The sequence below is a fragment of the Eptesicus fuscus genome, chromosome 6 (assembly GCF_027574615.1).
Source record: "Eptesicus fuscus isolate TK198812 chromosome 6, DD_ASM_mEF_20220401, whole genome shotgun sequence".
NCBI lineage: Eukaryota > Metazoa > Chordata > Mammalia > Chiroptera > Vespertilionidae > Eptesicus > Eptesicus fuscus.
Window position 1 is genome coordinate 83,348,012 of NC_072478.1, and position 17,385 is coordinate 83,365,396.

Below are 17,385 nucleotides of genomic sequence, written 5' to 3' on the forward strand. Positions count from 1 at the left end.
GAGCTGTCCCCTGGTGATCAGTGCATTCCCCCAGCCAACCTCCCGAGCCGGCCAGCCAACCTCCCACAGCCCCTCCCCCTAGCTGGCTGGCCCCCCGGATAGGCCTGATCGCCAGCCAGGGCGAGGGACCCCATCCGTGCACAAATTCATGCACCAAGCCTCTAGTACTATACATAAAAATATAAGTATACTCTCCCTTTGCATGCCCCAGGTCTTCTTATTACTTCTCCCTGAGTCCTACAAAATCTACAACATAAAGTGCCTGAGACAGCAGCTATACCCGTGAGATTATTCATATATTCTTTAAAACGTTATTTTCTCTGTCATTTCAAAGTGCCTTAACTAAAATAGCCAATTGCATTCAACAGGCCTAGCGAGAACTCACATTTCTGACTGAGAGGATATATGTTTAAGTAATTTAGACATTGGAGCATGTGTATTCCCACCTGGGCTAGAGGTCTTTCAGTCCAGCGAGCTCGTCAAGGGCAGTGAAAATGTACTCAACCCAGACTGTCATTTATATATAAAAGATTACAGGACACTGAAAAAGTTGACCAAGAGATGAAATAAGGGCCTCAAATCACCCAAAATGCTGACTTGAGTGCTCTTTTATCATCAGTTGTCTAAAATAACTTGATTGCAAAGATTCTGAGGATAGATGGGGGAAATAAACTCATGTGTGAAGTGACAGTTATATTAAGAAAAATGGAGATGGATGTCAGAGAATTCTGAGTGACTCTGGAGCTATCTGAGTGCTTTAGAAAGCGCAGATCACCTAGGAATCAGACACTGTGATTGACTTAAAGTTATTGTCATTAAAAAGTATTGAGAATTTTTTAAAAGTATTGAGAGTGGCAGTCAGTTAGATTGGCTACAGTGATGCATTTTATTATCGAAGATGGCCCTGAACACCATATTCTGGTTGGTGAGAGCAGTAGTGACCCCAGTTTTAGTGGTTGTGTGATGAGCTCTCTCTTTTCTTCTTCTAGAAATCTGAATAGATAGCATAGCACTGTGGGTGTAGTGGGGACTGGAGGTTGAGGAAGACCAAGGATGAGTCCAGTTTGGTACCTCCTAATCTTTAAATTACAGTTTTCTAATCTGTAAAATAAGAAAAAAATTACTGACATTAAACGGTTGCTTATATAATTAATTTATATGTCTAGGAAAATGATTCAATGTGTACTTTAATCATAGAACGTACCTGAATCATAGATGATCAATAAAGGCTTCGTCCTTCATAGTAGTATTAGTGGCAAAAAAATATATATATATTAGTAGTAGTAGGGTATTGTTTTCTCTTTAGATGTAATCTAATTCTACTTTAATCTGCTGTCTACATCAGATATTTGGGTTGTTTGAATAATATCCTACTCAAAAATGAATTTTCCCAATGGGAAGGAATAAATGATGAGAGTGTCCAGGAGAAGGAAGAGATTCAGAACAGTCCAGGTTACTTTAAACACTTGGAGAGCAACAAAGTAACGTGCTGGAGCCTATGCAATATATACTTGTATCTCAGATCTGTAGTATTATTACACATTTAGGGCAATAGGAGGTGGGGGGGTCTCCATCTGAATCAGCTTAAAAACAAATGAACTCCAAACATTCTTATCCAGTGATAAAATTGTCAGATGCCAAGACAATGAGCAGAGTTCTTGGATTGCTAAATTACTGCCTGTTTCTTCCTAGGTTGGTGAAATATGAAAAAGTCAGAGGTTCTCATGGGCAGAGTGAACCTTGATGAGTGAACTTCACCTTCTGTTTAGGTGCCCTGTTGTCCTACAATTCATCCTCCTTAGGACCCATCACACTTTGCTCCCTGGAAGGAGCTAATGAGTTTACTCAAACTAAGGTGTAAGTGACTGATATAGCTTTGTAAATCCTCTTCTTAAGGAAATATTTTTTTTTTTTGAAGAGGAATCAATCTCTAGTTTTGGGATCTCAAACGTTCGCAACTAGGCAAGGGGCAAAGGGACAGGCATCTTTTTGGACACGGTAGTCCTATTTTAAAATTACTTGTTTGCTGTACGTTTGTAAAACTAGCAGTTATTGAGAAACATTTGGAATATACCAAAAAACCCACAAAAATGAAAATAAGTGTCACCTCAGACTTGAGTGATTAAGAATTTAGCACATATATTTTCAAAACTTAAAAAAGCGCCATTTCACACATATGCACAAAAGTGATACTCATATTCGTATTCGTAAACTGCTCTCATGTATTGACTATATCCATTTCATTATATTTCTACATCATAATTTTAATAGCTGCAAGTTATTACATCATAGAGACGGGCCTTACCATTTTAACCCATGTTCTATGGTTAGAAAGGTCATTGCTTCTAAATTTTGGCTTCTAAGAACTAAATAGAGATGAGCATTCTTATAGATCACACCTTTCAGAATTTCAGGATGAATTTCTTAAGGTTCTTCAACTGAAAGGCTCTACAAGTAAAATGGTGGGTCAAATGGTATGCGATTTTTTAAAAATATAGTGAGGTATTGTTAATGAGAATGAACACTCCTCTGCTCTCATTGTCCCCTGGTGTCACTATTTACAACAGTGAAGTGGACACAGCAGGCATTTCACCCAGTTGTAGGGCCGGCCTATCCTAAGGGTGGTTCCTGGCCTTTCCCAGACCCCCCTTTTATCCCCAGCCAAGCCCACCCCACAGCCAACGTGAGCAGCTATAACATCTACAGGCGAGGTAAGAGCACTTCTCCTGGTTTGGCGAAGTGAGCAGGCTTCCATGTTCTCTCCATACGAACAAGGACATAATTTAACAACTTCCCAGGGCATGACCCCAGCAGGTTTCCTTTAAGAGGGAAACAGCCCATGTATGTGTCCTTCTATTTTAACAGAGGCGGTAAACCACTTACAAATACCATCATAGTGCTGCTAGAAATGAAGTGATTCAAAGATAGGGCCTGGCCCAGATGTCAGCATGTACAAAAAAATCCAATCACCATTTCAATCAGATACGGCTTCTTTCTCCTCGTGGGCAGTAGGGTATTTTTAAAGATACCTTTTTTTTTTTTAAAGCTATGAAAAGTAAAATCAACTCTTGCTTTATTTTTATCTAAAATACTTATGAAAACATTTTCCCCTTCTGTAATCTGAAGTAGAAAAAATCCAAACTACAATGGCTTCTCAGAAAAATATAAAAACACATGTGATTGAGAATTGCCCAACTTTCTACTGTAACTTGGAGATACAAGGTTTGTTTCAGAAGCTTCATGGTTGTTGTTTTTTAGAAATGAACTGACAGGAATAATTGGGTACATAATAATTTAGTATCATTTCCTTATTAAATAATAGCAAAATAAGAGAAAAGTAAAGTAAATATTGCAGTGAATTAGCTCTCTGTTCCAGGCCTCTTTCCCCAATATGTACTTTCTTAGCAATCTCAACAGCACACAAAGCTCTAATCACCATCTATTTGCTAAGGATCCTCTAACCAGAACGCACTTTTTGAGCTCCTTGTACATCCAACTGCCTTCTTGCCTTCTCAACGTGCGGTCCCCCACAGACACAAAGCATGAGAAGCCTGAAATCCATGAGCTTCTCCCTAAAAAGGGAACTTTTCCTAGCTTCCCTGAGTGAAGGCAGAAAGAAACAGGTTTGCATCTCTGACCACCCCCATCAGCGAGTCTTATTCCTTCCTTCCCCTAAATACGTCTCAGATGCCTCCATTGCTATCTCCCGGGCCCCTTCCCGGATTAAGCTAGCATTCCCTCCCACCTGTAAGAGCCGCCTACCTACAAGCAATTGCATTTTGTTTCCCTAAGTCCAGGTCTTCCTCCCAGGCCTCGTCCCCAGCCCTCTCCAACATATTCTCCCAAGAACAGGGGAACAGTCTTCTTACAACTCCAATATGGTCATGTCACCTTCACTGAAAGCCCATTGAGGGACTCTCCTTACCTCTGAGACCCTGGTCTTTAACAAGAGCTACAAGGGCACTGGCTTTCTGCCTATTCTGCCTACCTTACTTTGCATTTCTCTCCCTCTCATTCTGTGCTAAAACCACACTGCCCTTGTTTCGGCTTCTCAATTGCATCGCACTGTCACCTGACCGAGGCCTCTGCACTTTCGGCCCCCACACCACTGCACCGCCCACCTGGGACATGGTGGACTTGCTTTTTCTTCTAGTCACACCTTGTCGCTCTTTATCTCACCTCAAGCATCACTTCCTCTGGAAACTTTCTCTGCGCCCAGGAAAGAGTCCTCTGGCCCCTGCTCTCATAGAATTGCGTTTCTTTCCTTCATGATACTTAGCTCTCGGTTTTGGAATGATGCCCGTTATTTGGAATCATTTGGTTAATGTCTGGTGGATAAGCCCTATGAGAATGGGGACTCTATTATTTTACCAGGGGTGCTGTGACAAGGTACCACAGAATGAGTGGCTTAAACAACAGAAGTGTTTGTCTCCCAGTTCTGGAGGCTAAAAGTCTGAGATCAAGATGTCAGCAGGATTAATTTTTTTTCTGAGTTCTCCTTGTGTCTCTTCATGCCACATTCCCCCTGTGCATGTCTGTCTGTGTGTCCAAATGTCTCCTTTCTATAAGGACATCAGTCATATGGGATGAAGGCCCACCCTAATGACCTCATCCTAACAAGTCTGAACCAGACACATTCAATGACCCTATTTCCAAACAGGTCACCTTCCATTGTCCTGGGAATTAGAACATCAACCCACAGCAGGGACAGGGTCTGTTTTATCCCCCGTTCTGTCTGCAGTGCTAAGCTGTGTCAGAGCCATGGATAGATAGATGATTGATAGATAGATAGATAGATGATAGATGATAGATAGATAGATAGATAGATAGATAGATAGATAGATAGATAGAGTGATGCTTCTTAGCACCCATGTAGCAACGTTGCCAGGAGCAGGAATTAGCTCCTTAACAGGGCAGGATTATTTCTGTATTATTACTTCTCTTCCACCTTAACCTCAAAATTTTGACTCAAAAAAATAAAAAGAGTAGGGATAAATGGTAAGAGATTTTTTTCTTAGTACAGAGAACATGTAACTGAGACCATTACTTGAATTTAATGATGTCCAGTAACAGAGAGGCTTTCCCTTTCTGGGAACTCAGTAAATTTTTATGGAAGAGAAACGGGGAGGGGGAAAGGCAGAGACGAGGAAGAAGTATACTACCAGTAGGCTTCAGGATTTGAAAGCACGGCATGGCATGTGGACAGGGAGCCACTGTGACATACTGCCTTCCCAGGCAGCTGCATTAACACCCCCATCCCAGAGCTCCCCAGCAAGAGACAGAGCCCACCAGCCCCGTCCGTGCATCCAGGCGGGCCCTGTGACAATAGACTACAGCCAAAGTGGCACTGGGCCAGCTTTGAGTGTAGCCTTCAAGTGGCCTAGCAGGTTTGCTGCTGCTGTTGTTTTAAGGAGAGTGTATTGATTATTAAAGAAAAAGGGAGGAAGAGAGAGCGACATCAATGTGAGAGAAACATGGATCAGCTGTCTCCTGCACGCCCCCTACTGGGGATCGAGCCCTCAACCCTGGCATGAGCCTTGACCTGGAATCAAACTGGCAACCTTTCAGTGCAGAGGACTATGCCCAACCAGCCGAGCCACACCAGTCAGGACTGGCCCAGACGTTTTTGCCTATTTTTTTCTCCTGGAAGTCAGTCACCAGGTAGCACAAAGCGACTATCCTAAGACCACCATGCTGTCAGATGACAGAGCCATGTGGAGAGTCCCATGGAAGATGAGAGACCGTGTGGAGAGAAGGAAGAGGACAGGGAACAGCAGGTGAGAGAACAAGCCGTCCTGGAGGCCAGCCTCGTTGAGCTCTCAGGTGACTCCAGCTCCTGCTGCTATCTGACTGCAATCACATGAGAAACCCTTGGTGAGAACTGCCCAGCTGAGCTTAGTCAACCCTGATGACTGTGAGAGATGATAATTAATTGCTGGTTTAAGACACTCAGTGTTAGATGACTTGTTGTGCACAGTAAGTAACCAGAACCACCCAGTAAATAGTCTGTAAATGCCTAGCATATAGCAGGTACTGAGTGTCTTCATGCTGTTAAATGGATATGTTCATCTCCAAGGGCCAAAGGAAGGGACTAGAAAGAATACAGAGCAATCTTAAGTGCATGATGTGAAAGCTCCTATTAGAAGTCTCCTGTCGGAATACTTTTCTTTGAAACGTCTCCTGCACTGGAGTCTTTCCAGACATGAAGGCAGCTGTCCTCCATGTCTCCTCCCTGTCAGGCAGGCAGGACTTCAGGCGGTGGAGCCAGGAGGCCTGGGGGAAGTTCCCGATACTGAGGACCAGAAGGGTGACGCAATCCCTGGTTGGCAGCTGGAAGCTGAGAATTTTACTTCTAGAAAAAGTGAAGATTCAGAGAAAAGGTTTATCAAAGTGCTACCCTATTTATTATCCTCCACCCCAAACCAAACAGGTCTGGAGCATTTGACTCAATACAGTGTTTTTATGTAACTAACCTGAGTGGTGAACAAAACTGACTACTGGCAAATAAACCATCCTCTTCTTTGCCTTCATCTGACCTGTTTTAGAGGCCCGAGCCCCTGAATATTTCCTGAAAACCGCACTCTTTTCTATTCTTTTAAATGCTGTCAGCAGACAGAGAAATGAGAAATTCAGTGTCACACAATGCTTTCTATCAGAATTTTAATCTCCATGACTGGTTGTTTTCAGTGTTTCTCTTTTAAATACTTAGTATCTTTGTTACCAATCTACCATTCCTGGTGTAAGTGGAGTTTACATTGACTGGTTAGCTTCAAAGTCAGACTTTATTGGTCTCTTTGTAAATATCCTTTGGCCATTTAAAAGACTCTATCCCAAGAATGATGAGTTAAAACGGAAGCTGGTTTAAGAGATTTTTCAGTGGCTTAGTTAGAAGTGTAGTCAGCCCTGAGAAGAGGCACAAGGAAAGTTTGCAGAATAACTGCTTACCGAGGCTCCGTTCCTTTGTCCACTAACACTCAGCCTTTCTGTGAAATAAGCTTAGATGATAGGAAGTAAACTGCTCTCATCACTTTACATCTCCAATATTTAGGTTTATTCTTTCAGATTTATTGAAATGTATACTCACACAAATAAGGATAATTATGTAAATACTAGAGGCCCGTGCACGAAATTCGTGCATGGGGGGGCGGGGGGCGTCCCTCAGCCTGGCCTGTGCCCTCTCGCAGTCCAGGAGCCCTGGGGGATGTCCGACTGACAGCTTAGGCCCACTACGCCGTCAGTCAGACATCCTTAGCATTGCCACGGAGGCGGGAGAGGCTCCCACCACTGCTGCTGTGCTCACCAGCCATGAGCCCGGCTTCTGGCTAAGCAGCGCTACCCCTGTGGGAGCACACTGACCAGCAGGGGGCAAGCTCCTGTAATAAGTGTCTTCCCCCTGGTGGTCAGTGTGCATCATAGTGACCAGTCATTCTACCATTCGGTCATTTGCATATTAGCCTTTTATTATATAGGATATATTTCTTACTCTCCTACAATTGATTCAATTTGGCTCAACTATATGACCTAGAGATTTCTATATTTCATTATACAGAGGAACTCATTATTCTTAAATTCTACATAGTCTTCCATTACTTTAATGAATTATAATTTTTAAACATTATAATGCTGGACATTGAGACTGCTTCATCAAATTTGCAGCAATTGCAAGCTATAAATAAAAGGTACATGCTAGAGAATGGTTTCCATTTTTTTTAACATATTTTAACAGAATTAATAAAGGACTTTTAGCTAGGTTGGTATTATAATTCTTTTTATATTAATAATAAACATGATAGCATTTTAAACATTTTGAAGCCACTTAAATGCTAATACATATTTTAAAAGCCAGAGTGTTATTTGCCTACACTCTACAGAAATTTAAGTACATATTTTCAGGCTATATCTTAAAAGAGAGAAATGTGTCAAAATGTGATAAACGAAGATTTTTAAATGACACTTACCATCAGATGAAGTAGACATTACAGAGGATGCAGGAAAAAAAGGCACTCAAGGCATATGTTTTTTGGATTTAAGGCAAAAGAGTGATGCTAGCCAGTCTTCCTGATAATCATGAGAGAAATACAGTAGAGAGGGTTGCAAGTAAAAGCGAATTCCATTTGACAAATGGTTTTGCTTTCTGTTAATTCTCACAAGTAGTGAAATACATTTCAGAAAGCATGAGAAATCTTACAATATAGACACGTTATCAGAAACTGAATGCTGTGCAGATAGATAGTGTGCCATTTTAAACATTGATTTCCAAAGCTGCCAACCAACAAGCCTGATTCTGATCACAAAGAAACCATCACAAGTAGCTTATTTACTAGGCTTGTGAGTGCACAGAAAAGTGTGGCCACTAGGGAACACTCTGTGAGCATAGCTTATGGACTTTTTACGTTGTTTTTCTAAAGTTGCAAATGACATGAATTTCATCAACAGAGTTTACAGAAAGATCAGGAAAAAAAAAAAAAAAGAGAGGAAGTCATTCTTGCTCTGGCTGGGAGTAAGATAATGTGTGAAGAATTACCAAGGTTTTAATTTCTTCAGAAGAATTATTCCAAGGTCGATCCTTAATGATTTTACTCTATAAAGTTCGCCAGTTATTTGGATGAAACAAAAGATGAATTCAAAGCTTTTTAGATGACTTCCACACTAGGGAGGACAAATGAGTGCAGAAAAATCAAAATTTTTTCAGAGTGATGTGAAACATTAATAGAAATGTTAGAAATCATGAACTTGAAGTCTTAGGGGTTTTCTGCTGTGACCAGCCTCCCTCTGCTCCCATCATGTGGTCACAGTCAATGAAGGGAAGAGTTCCTGGCCAGAGAATTGCACAGAATGTGAAATAGCTAGACTGCGTGTCTCAACCCATCAAAAATAAACTGCTCAACTTTGGGCGAGTTGATGAATAGTTTATTTTTAAAAAGATTAACTTCCCACAAATACTGCTTCTCTAAGATAACGTAAGCCTGCTGGTCTTCTCCCTCAATCTTATCATCGAGTAATTAGCAAGTGAGGACTTTGTGGCAGGTGCTATGCTGGATCTAGGATAGGATATATATTTTTAAAGATAAGTTTAAAAGTGCCCCGCCACCAAAAAGTTTATATAGAATTACATTATGGTTGCCATGGAGTATAGTGTACAGAGTAAGGACTTCAGAATAAAAAAAGATTCAAACTCAAATTTCTGTTTTTCCATTTCTAACTAAAACCTTTTAGGCAAATTACTGAAGCTTTTTTTTTCCCCCCTGAAGCTTTTTAAGCTCTTTATTTCATCTGTGAAATGGAGATAATAATGTTTACTGCATAGCGTTGTTATGAGAATTAGATATAATAATATATGGAACCATTAATAATAAATGTTTAATACAGGGTAACCATTTACACCAGAGATATGGTTATAAATATTTATAGTAAAAAGAACTTTAAGCACTACAAAAAAAAAAGGTTTGCTGGAAATGCTGTTGTAGCTAAGAGTGACTATTTTTAATTCATCAATTTCTGTTTTTATCTTTTTCGTATAACTATATATCATGGAAACTTTTGAGCATACACATAAATAAAACAACAGCACAATAAACCCACATATGCCCATCATACACCTTCAACAATTATCAACATGTTTTGCTAATAATCAATTCTTGCATTTTTCAGTTTGTTTATATTATCATTATTTTTTCCTTTAAATACTATTATGCTCTTGATTCCTTCTTTGACCCCAGAACTATTCAGGAGAGGCAGAATAGCAAAGTGGTTAAACACACACACACACACACACACACACACACACACACACACTCTCTCTCTCTCTCTCTCTCTCTCTCTCTCTCACACTCTCACTCACACTCACTAACACACTCTCACATACTGTAATTAGACTGAGTAACTGAGCACATCTTACATAATCTCTCTCCTGTCATAAACTTATTCACCTGCAAAATGGTAATAATAACAGTAACTTAATAAAGATTCTGTGAGGATTAAATGAGCTGATTAAGACAAAAACCTCGGCACACTAAAAGTATGCAGTAAACATCCAGTAAATGTGAGCTATTATTATTCTCATTTCCAAGCTACTTGACTTGATTCCAAGTTATTTATGCTGGTGTTATTAATTTGTAGCTTTATGGCATTGACCATGGAGACAGTGAACTGTAAATTCGTTTTCTTTATTCTTGATTTATTGATTGAAAATGTGCTTCTGAAACAATATAAGGCAATGTTTTGCAAATGTTCAGTGGGTCCTTAAAAGAGAGTCTATTTTCAATCTGTAGGATAAAGTTCAATATCTAGCTATAAATCAACCTAATTAATTGTTTCATTTCTCCACTTTCAAATTTATTTATAGCCTCTCTGATCTTTTAAAATTGAAGAACCTTTTAAAGTCTCCTTTTAATATCATATCTCACATACTTGTTTTGAATGCCTCAGGAATTTGCCAATGTCATGCCATTCATCGGCAGTCTCTCTCCCCACTGTCCTTCCCTGGATAAAAGCCACTCATCCTTAAAGTCTTAAATTCGCTGACCCTCTCATAAATTAGGACTTGGTTTTATGGGTTCCTCATAGCTTTCTGTGTTTTTCCTATCAATTACTGTATAATTAGAATTTTACAATTATTTCTTTGATTACTTTTTGAAGTCTAGCTATTCCACGAATGATGGGGCATTGTCTATTGTGTTTACCTCTAAGTGTTCCACATAGAATCTGCCAGAGCAGTTTAGAGTCCTGGCCCGGAAGCTGAGTCCTGGAGTCAGAATTACTCAGTGCAGATGTGGGCTTTGCCACTGCACAAGGCAATGAGTTTTTCTATCACTGGCTCACTTATCTGTAAAGTGGAGGTGGTTAATATCTACCTTATAGGATCATTATAAGGGTTAAAATAGACACATTTATAAAAAAAAAAATTGTTGGCAGCTTTGTGACAAGCACGTACCTAGGTACAAGACAGATGAGGTCCTAGCTCTCAGTTTTATATTCCAAAGGGAGAGTAAACAGGGGGGAAAAGAAACAAGTACACACACTATGTTAAGAAGTGATAAGTAAGATTAATAGAAGGAAAAGAGGAGGAGGAGGAGGAAGAGGAGGGGGAACAGGAGGAAGAAAAAGGGTTAATGTGTGAAGGGTGAGTTTAGATATGTGGATGATGTACATTCAGTGTTAAGGATGATTTATCTATAGATTTAACGGTTAAGCTGAGATTTGAATGGAAAAGAGGAACTAGCCATGTGAGCAACTGAGGAAAGGACATTCTACCTGGAGGGTTCAGTAAGCCTCTGCCAAAGAAAGGAGCTTTGGGTGCCTGGGTCCGTCCGCACAGAGCACAATAAACAAGAGGGAGTTACAAGCAATAAGATGGGAGAAGAAGAGGGGCCAAAGGAACCCAAAATCCTGACTGACACGTCGTAAGCACTTAATACGTGCTAGTTGCTAGTGTTGCATGGTGGTGGCTTTAGTTATTGGAAATAATAAAGTAGCTTTTGAATGAGTGAGTCAATGTTTGCATAGGAATGAATATTACTGTTCTCAGGGAAGATGAAAAATTGAGGCATAAGACGATTGAGTAACTAACTTATCAGGGTTCATTCACTCTTTGCCTGCTGCGAACATGTCATAAGGGGTGAGGATAAAAGATAAACCTTACTTTGCTTTAAAGAAACCCCAGCCAATTGTAATATGAAGACAAAGGAGCTACATGCTTTGAAGGAAGTCTGGATAAAACACTGTGGCTGTTGAGTGGGCGCATAAGGTATTGTTTGTCTGTGGAGTTGACGGAAACATTTGCAATGGAAATGTGTTGGTGTAGCCTGATGGGTATAGTTTCTGTTTCTTCTTTGTTGGATGACATGCCCTGCTTGTCTCTGAAGGAGCCCTCTTTCTCACTGTTAGTACTTGTGCCTTTCGTGACATAGCGCGTCTGACTCGGGTCTGGCTGTCAAACATTTGCATGCCTTACTGACAAATGGAAACAGGGGATACACGTTTGTTGTATAATCATAAGCCATCTGGACCTTTGGCTGAAACTACTTATGGGGCATGCTCATTTTCCCCTGGACACACTACAACCCTGCAGTTGGCACCTTCTTTATGGCCTCAAGGAGAGCTCCAGCTTAAAAATGGAAGGGGGGAAAAAGAACTCAGGGCCTCAAGGGAGATGACAACCCCTGAAGACACTGTTGAGCTCCTAGATCGCATCTTGCCTAAATGCCTCTACAGTAAGCTACTTTGCTAATTAAGGACCTTTGGGTTCAGTTAGCTCTTCTGTCACTTGCAAAAGAACCAGTCTTGCTAGAAGAGAGGTTTTTTAAAATGGACAGTCAAACAACGATGAGAGGAAATGCCAAAAATACCTAAATAACACCAAATCCTAAAAAATGTAAGATGCCTCTTTATATAACCTGCCAGACTCAGCTGTAAATATATGTGTTTGGGAATTTGGGTTCTTTATCCTTAACACAGAGACATGAGTGGGCCGCTGCCTTCTATATGTTAACAGAGCTCTTCTATCGTTTCTCCTCAAGCCATTTCCTTTCATTCCCCTAGCTGACCCCTCATCACTTGAAAATTGCAAAAGAGATCCTGTCAAAGCAAACTTGGCACCAACATTACACAAGCAAAGGAGGCTTTATTCAAGGCAATCACAATAGAGCGGAGAGGCCAAAACTGAGACAGAAATCAGCTCGGCTGAAAAAATGAAAAGGAGAGTTGCTAAGATCTGGGAAGGGGACACGTGTTTTGCTATTGGCCTTACCAGAAGGAAAATGAAACTTTCTTTGTAGCTTCATGACAGGAGGTAGTTCATGTTGGAGCAAGAGGCACCCCGAAGTTAGGCTCCTGCTAGTCCTTGATTACTAGGAGATAGGGTGCCATCTCCCTTAATGTTTACATTCCCAAGACTCCCAGGTCCTTGACAAAGATGGTCCTAAGGGGCAAGATGCTTTTAAGATGATTTGTATCTTGAAGGAAGAGAGACAGGACTTATAATTACAAGTTTTCTAAAGAAAATGCTTCAAGAAAAAGGTGAGGGAGAAGGGTGTCGGTGCCTAGAGTCAAGAAAAACCCCGTCTGTTTAAAGGAGCTGAGGGAAACTGGACCTAATTCTCTGGGAGCATAAACTCCACTCCATTCTGGCTGAGACTCTCTTTCAAGAGTAGACGGGTGATAAAGACAGCTTGTCCTGCAGGATGGACATTTCCAAACTGCCCTCCTCCCCCCGCCTTTAACACTGAGCATGGTTGTCGCAAGGACAAGGAACATGTATGTGAAACACTAGAATAGTAACTGACACCTAGTAGATATTTAAAAATGTATACTTATTACCATTATTCATTTTAAAAAGTTACATTTTGAACTCAAGAATATGAAGGATCTGAATGGTTACTGAAACAGAGGTGCAGACTGAGGGCCCTGGGGCTGCACTTTTCCTACAGCCGCATTTGGTTTGGTCTGTACGGCAATTTGCTCATCGTGTGTATGCTTGCGTGTGCTTATAGGTTTAGATTAGTTTACAGTAATTTTTTTTTTTAATTAGAGGATTCCAGAGACAAATCAAAACAGAACTAGTCCCTTATTGATGAATATTTAGCTTTTTCCAAATTTCTACCATTATGAAGAGTGCTTGAACGAGCCTTCCATTGAAGACCAAGGAGCGTCTCAAGGTTAGATTCTGGGATGTGAGACTGTCAGATCCTAGGGGAGAGGCATTTAACATTTTAGCAGATGTGACCAAATTGCCCTCCACAGTATTGAACTCACCTGCAGTCTTCCTAGCACACCTTTTCTTTCTCACTCCTCTTATGCTTCTTAGTGTTGTCTCCAATTTAATAGATTAGAATTGTTTTATTTTTATTTGTACTTTCTTGGGGACTTGTGAGATGTACTTCCTCTCTTATACTTGTTGGTAGTTTATGATTGCTTTCATATGTATTCCCTGAACTTATTCTTTGACAGCCTTTCTGTGGAGGGAGGAGACTTCGGTTTTTGAAGTGCTCTCCTGCTCTGAAATATTCCCCTTCCTCCCACCTGCGTCCTTCTGCCATGATCCTTATTGATAATTCACATCATTGTTTTAGTAGTCAGTTCCTTCTCCAGATCCACAAGGTGGAATTGGTGAAATCCTGCCCACATTTATCAGATGATTTTCAGGAGTGTCAGGTGATGCCCTGGCAGCATATGAATGTCCAAGATGGAGTTACTGGATGGGGTGGGAGGGACCGGGTGGAGACAGGAAGAGAGAGCTGGGGTATATGGGAAACAACCTTTGCTATCCTTTCAGATTTTAGACTGACTGTCACAGTAAATGTTTGTTCAATAAATGAATATGGTAGAGCTTTGCATAACGGATTATTACAAATTTAATCAGTTCCCATTCTGTATGCCTCTAATCAAATTTGCCCTTTATGTCAATGAGTTGATTCCAAGGGCCTGCTTGCTTTCATTAAGTTAATCCTCTAGGAGAGTGTGTGCATGCGATGTGGCACTTCAAAGTGTTGTAGTAAGCTTTTTCCTTGGTCGCCCTTAATGCTTTGGCTGATGAAATGGGGGGAGGGGGGCGCGGGGGCGGGGGAGGGAGCTTCGCTCGCTTGCTTTTAGTTTGTTCGTTTGTTTAGCCCCCACTCCATTCCCAGGCCCAGCCAGTTATTTTCCTTTACCTATCTTGCACAGTCCTCCTCAATGCGGAGAGGGAAAAAATAGAATACCCAGTTGTCAGCAAACACTGTCTTAAATAATTGAATAACAAGCACCATTATCCCAAAATACCTCCAGGGGGAAGAAAAAGATGTGCAGCAGATAAGAAGGAAAACAAACATCTCTGCCTTCTTTAGGGCAAACCAATGAGAGCCTGAAACTTCACCTTGGACAGTGTGCAGAACCTCATACCCACACTCATGCTTTGTAGGTGCTTGTTTAACACAGACCGCCCAAAACAGATAATTTCTGAGCTGCCTTCACTATCTGCATTAAATTAATGGGCCTGAAGAATCCATGCAAGTGACCTTAGCAAGGATTTGTCCGTCTCCTCACCCCAATCCAGGATTTGATCTTTTCCACTATTCAATTGGAGCCTAAATCAACTTACACAATGAAGAGAAAGAAGTAACCTTTGAGTCTGTAATTCTTAAGAACTTTGTTCATAGCAGGTTCCTGAAATGCTTTGGTGGGCATTTGTTTTAAATAAAATTCTACCACTTCTCCTGGGAATGCATGCTGGTGTAAGGACTTGCCCATTAGGAAAACCTCACTGATATCCAGCCTAACTCAACAACTTCTCTTTTTCTCTAATTGCTCCTTCTCTCTCGCAGGCTCTCTTGGGGCCCACAGTGCCAGCGCCACTCATGATTGCCCCTCTGGCTTCCAGTTTCCAACATCAGTGTCCCTCATCTCTGGAAATAGATCCCCTTCCTTTCCTCATGAGATGTCCTGAAACATACCATGCTCTCTGCTTGAACACCTTTAGAATTACAGGATGGAAGGGCTGGATTCCTTAAAGATGTCCAAAATTCCCCTTCTCTATTTGCAAATGAGAAAAGTATAACCCAGTTATGTTAAATGACTTAGCGAGGCATGTAAGTAGCTGGTGACAGAAGAAGAGCAAGAGCTGAGGCCTGAAATCCTGGGCTGGAAACCAAAAATGCCCACAGGGCTCAGGAAAGTAATATAAGTAAGTGAAGTGGGCTGGGTGTGGGCTGGAGCTGTGATGATCTGGAGAGCTATGCCCTGTGGAAGGGGGCAGCTGCTCGTCAGAATCACCATTGCCAAATATTCTGAGCCTTCGAGAAGAAGAGGAAAATTGGAATTCTGGGTTTTTGTTTGAAATACCCTGGTTTTAAAAAAGATTTTCAACCAATTAAGATTATTTTAAAATTCTCTACAGACAAACTAAAGCATGATTGAATCCAGCCTGCAGGGCAATAGTTTATAAATAGTGCTATAGCATGTCATAGAATTTCTCCTACATTTGCAGAATGATGTTAAGAACTGGAAGTGTCCTGATAGTTATGAAATCCACCTATCTTGGCTTATGGATATGGAAGCTAAGAAAAAAGGAGGGTATGATAACTTGAATTTATTGGTCACCCATATCCATGTCATGGTGTTATGTAATGAAGCAGACTTCCCTTTCCCTCCAGTTTAGCAGTGGGTCGTTTTGCTTTGGCCAGTTATTTGGTAGAAAGGTATGACACCAGCTCTGGCTAGGAGCTTTCCCTTTAGCATTCCTGTATCTGAATGTGCATAGACAGTGCCTTGGGTAATGCTGGCCCAAGGGGGATGAGTGACATGTGGAGGAGACCCAGACTCAAACAGCAGCTTAGAGGGAAGCCCAAGTGAGGCCCACCAAGCTCAGCCAAAACCAGAGCCAACCTGCATTTACAGATTCTTAAATAAGAAATAAATGCTTATTTTAATCCATAGAAAGTGTGGGGTCCTTTAGCACACTGTTATAGCTAATAGAGACTTTCTCAGTAAGTCTTTTATTAAAATTTATCTTTATTGTTCAAAGTATTACAGATGTCCCCTTTTCTGCCCCCCCCCCCACCACCACCCATTGACTCCCTCCACCTGGTCCCCACACCTCCCGCCAGGCCTTCACTGCACTATTGTCTGTGTCCATGGGTTATGCATATATGCATGTAAGTTCTTTGGGTAATCTCTTCCCACCCTCTCCCCGCTTCCCTCTGTTCCATGCTTCCATGTCTCTGGACCTATTTTGTTCTTTACACATTTGCAGATACACAGTAAGTAGATGGCAAAATCATAATTAAGTCGGGGCTCCTAACCCTCGGTCCAGTGTATTCTCTACACTATCATGCTCTTAAAACCTGGTGATCTTCAGTCTGTTACTTTCTCCTTATTTCATACATGAGTCTGCCCTACAGACTCAGTAAAGCCAACAAAATGGGTCTGCTCTTTGGGTATCTGCAATTCTTCCTTGCAGGGATGATTCCAGTCTCTGTGTACACCTACCAATGTTTTGAATTCAGCTTTGAGATTTCCACAGAGATAAATGAAAATAATTTTAGCTGGATATGTTGTAAAACAAGTAGGATTTTCACAACCAGAATTTGAATTTACATAAAATTAAAGCAATCTTTATGCAAGACGAAGTAGGTTAGAATTATCACTAATTTAATTGAGGTTGCTTAAATAGCCTGTAATCGGAATGATTGTTGCCAATTTCTTGACTCTTCGACAAGGTAATCAGAACTGCTAAACAATTTTTACCTTTAAATCAATTAAACTACAAAACAAAGCCCTGTTCTTTTAAGAAAGTTTTATGGTTTGGATTTTACTTTATTTACAGTAAGCTTTTTTTGCATTCTAAACTATCTGTCCAGAAATAATAAAAATAATTTAGTGTTTTTCTTTAATTCCTCATTCATTTCCCCC

At 40.8% G+C, this 17,385-nt stretch overlaps 1 long non-coding RNA gene across 1 annotated transcript in view; it reads right to left on the bottom strand.

The window, feature by feature from the left end:
• Positions 1-889: 889 nt before the first annotated feature.
• The window catches only part of LOC129149348 (uncharacterized), a 99,763-nt gene continuing 83,267 nt past the window's right edge, over positions 890-17,385 (bottom strand). Inside the window, exons 2-3 of the long non-coding RNA XR_008556266.1 lie at positions 1,205-1,236; positions 890-1,101 (exon numbers count right to left, since the gene is read on the bottom strand). This is a non-coding gene — a long non-coding RNA (uncharacterized LOC129149348). The remainder of the gene's footprint in view (positions 1,102-1,204; positions 1,237-17,385) is intronic.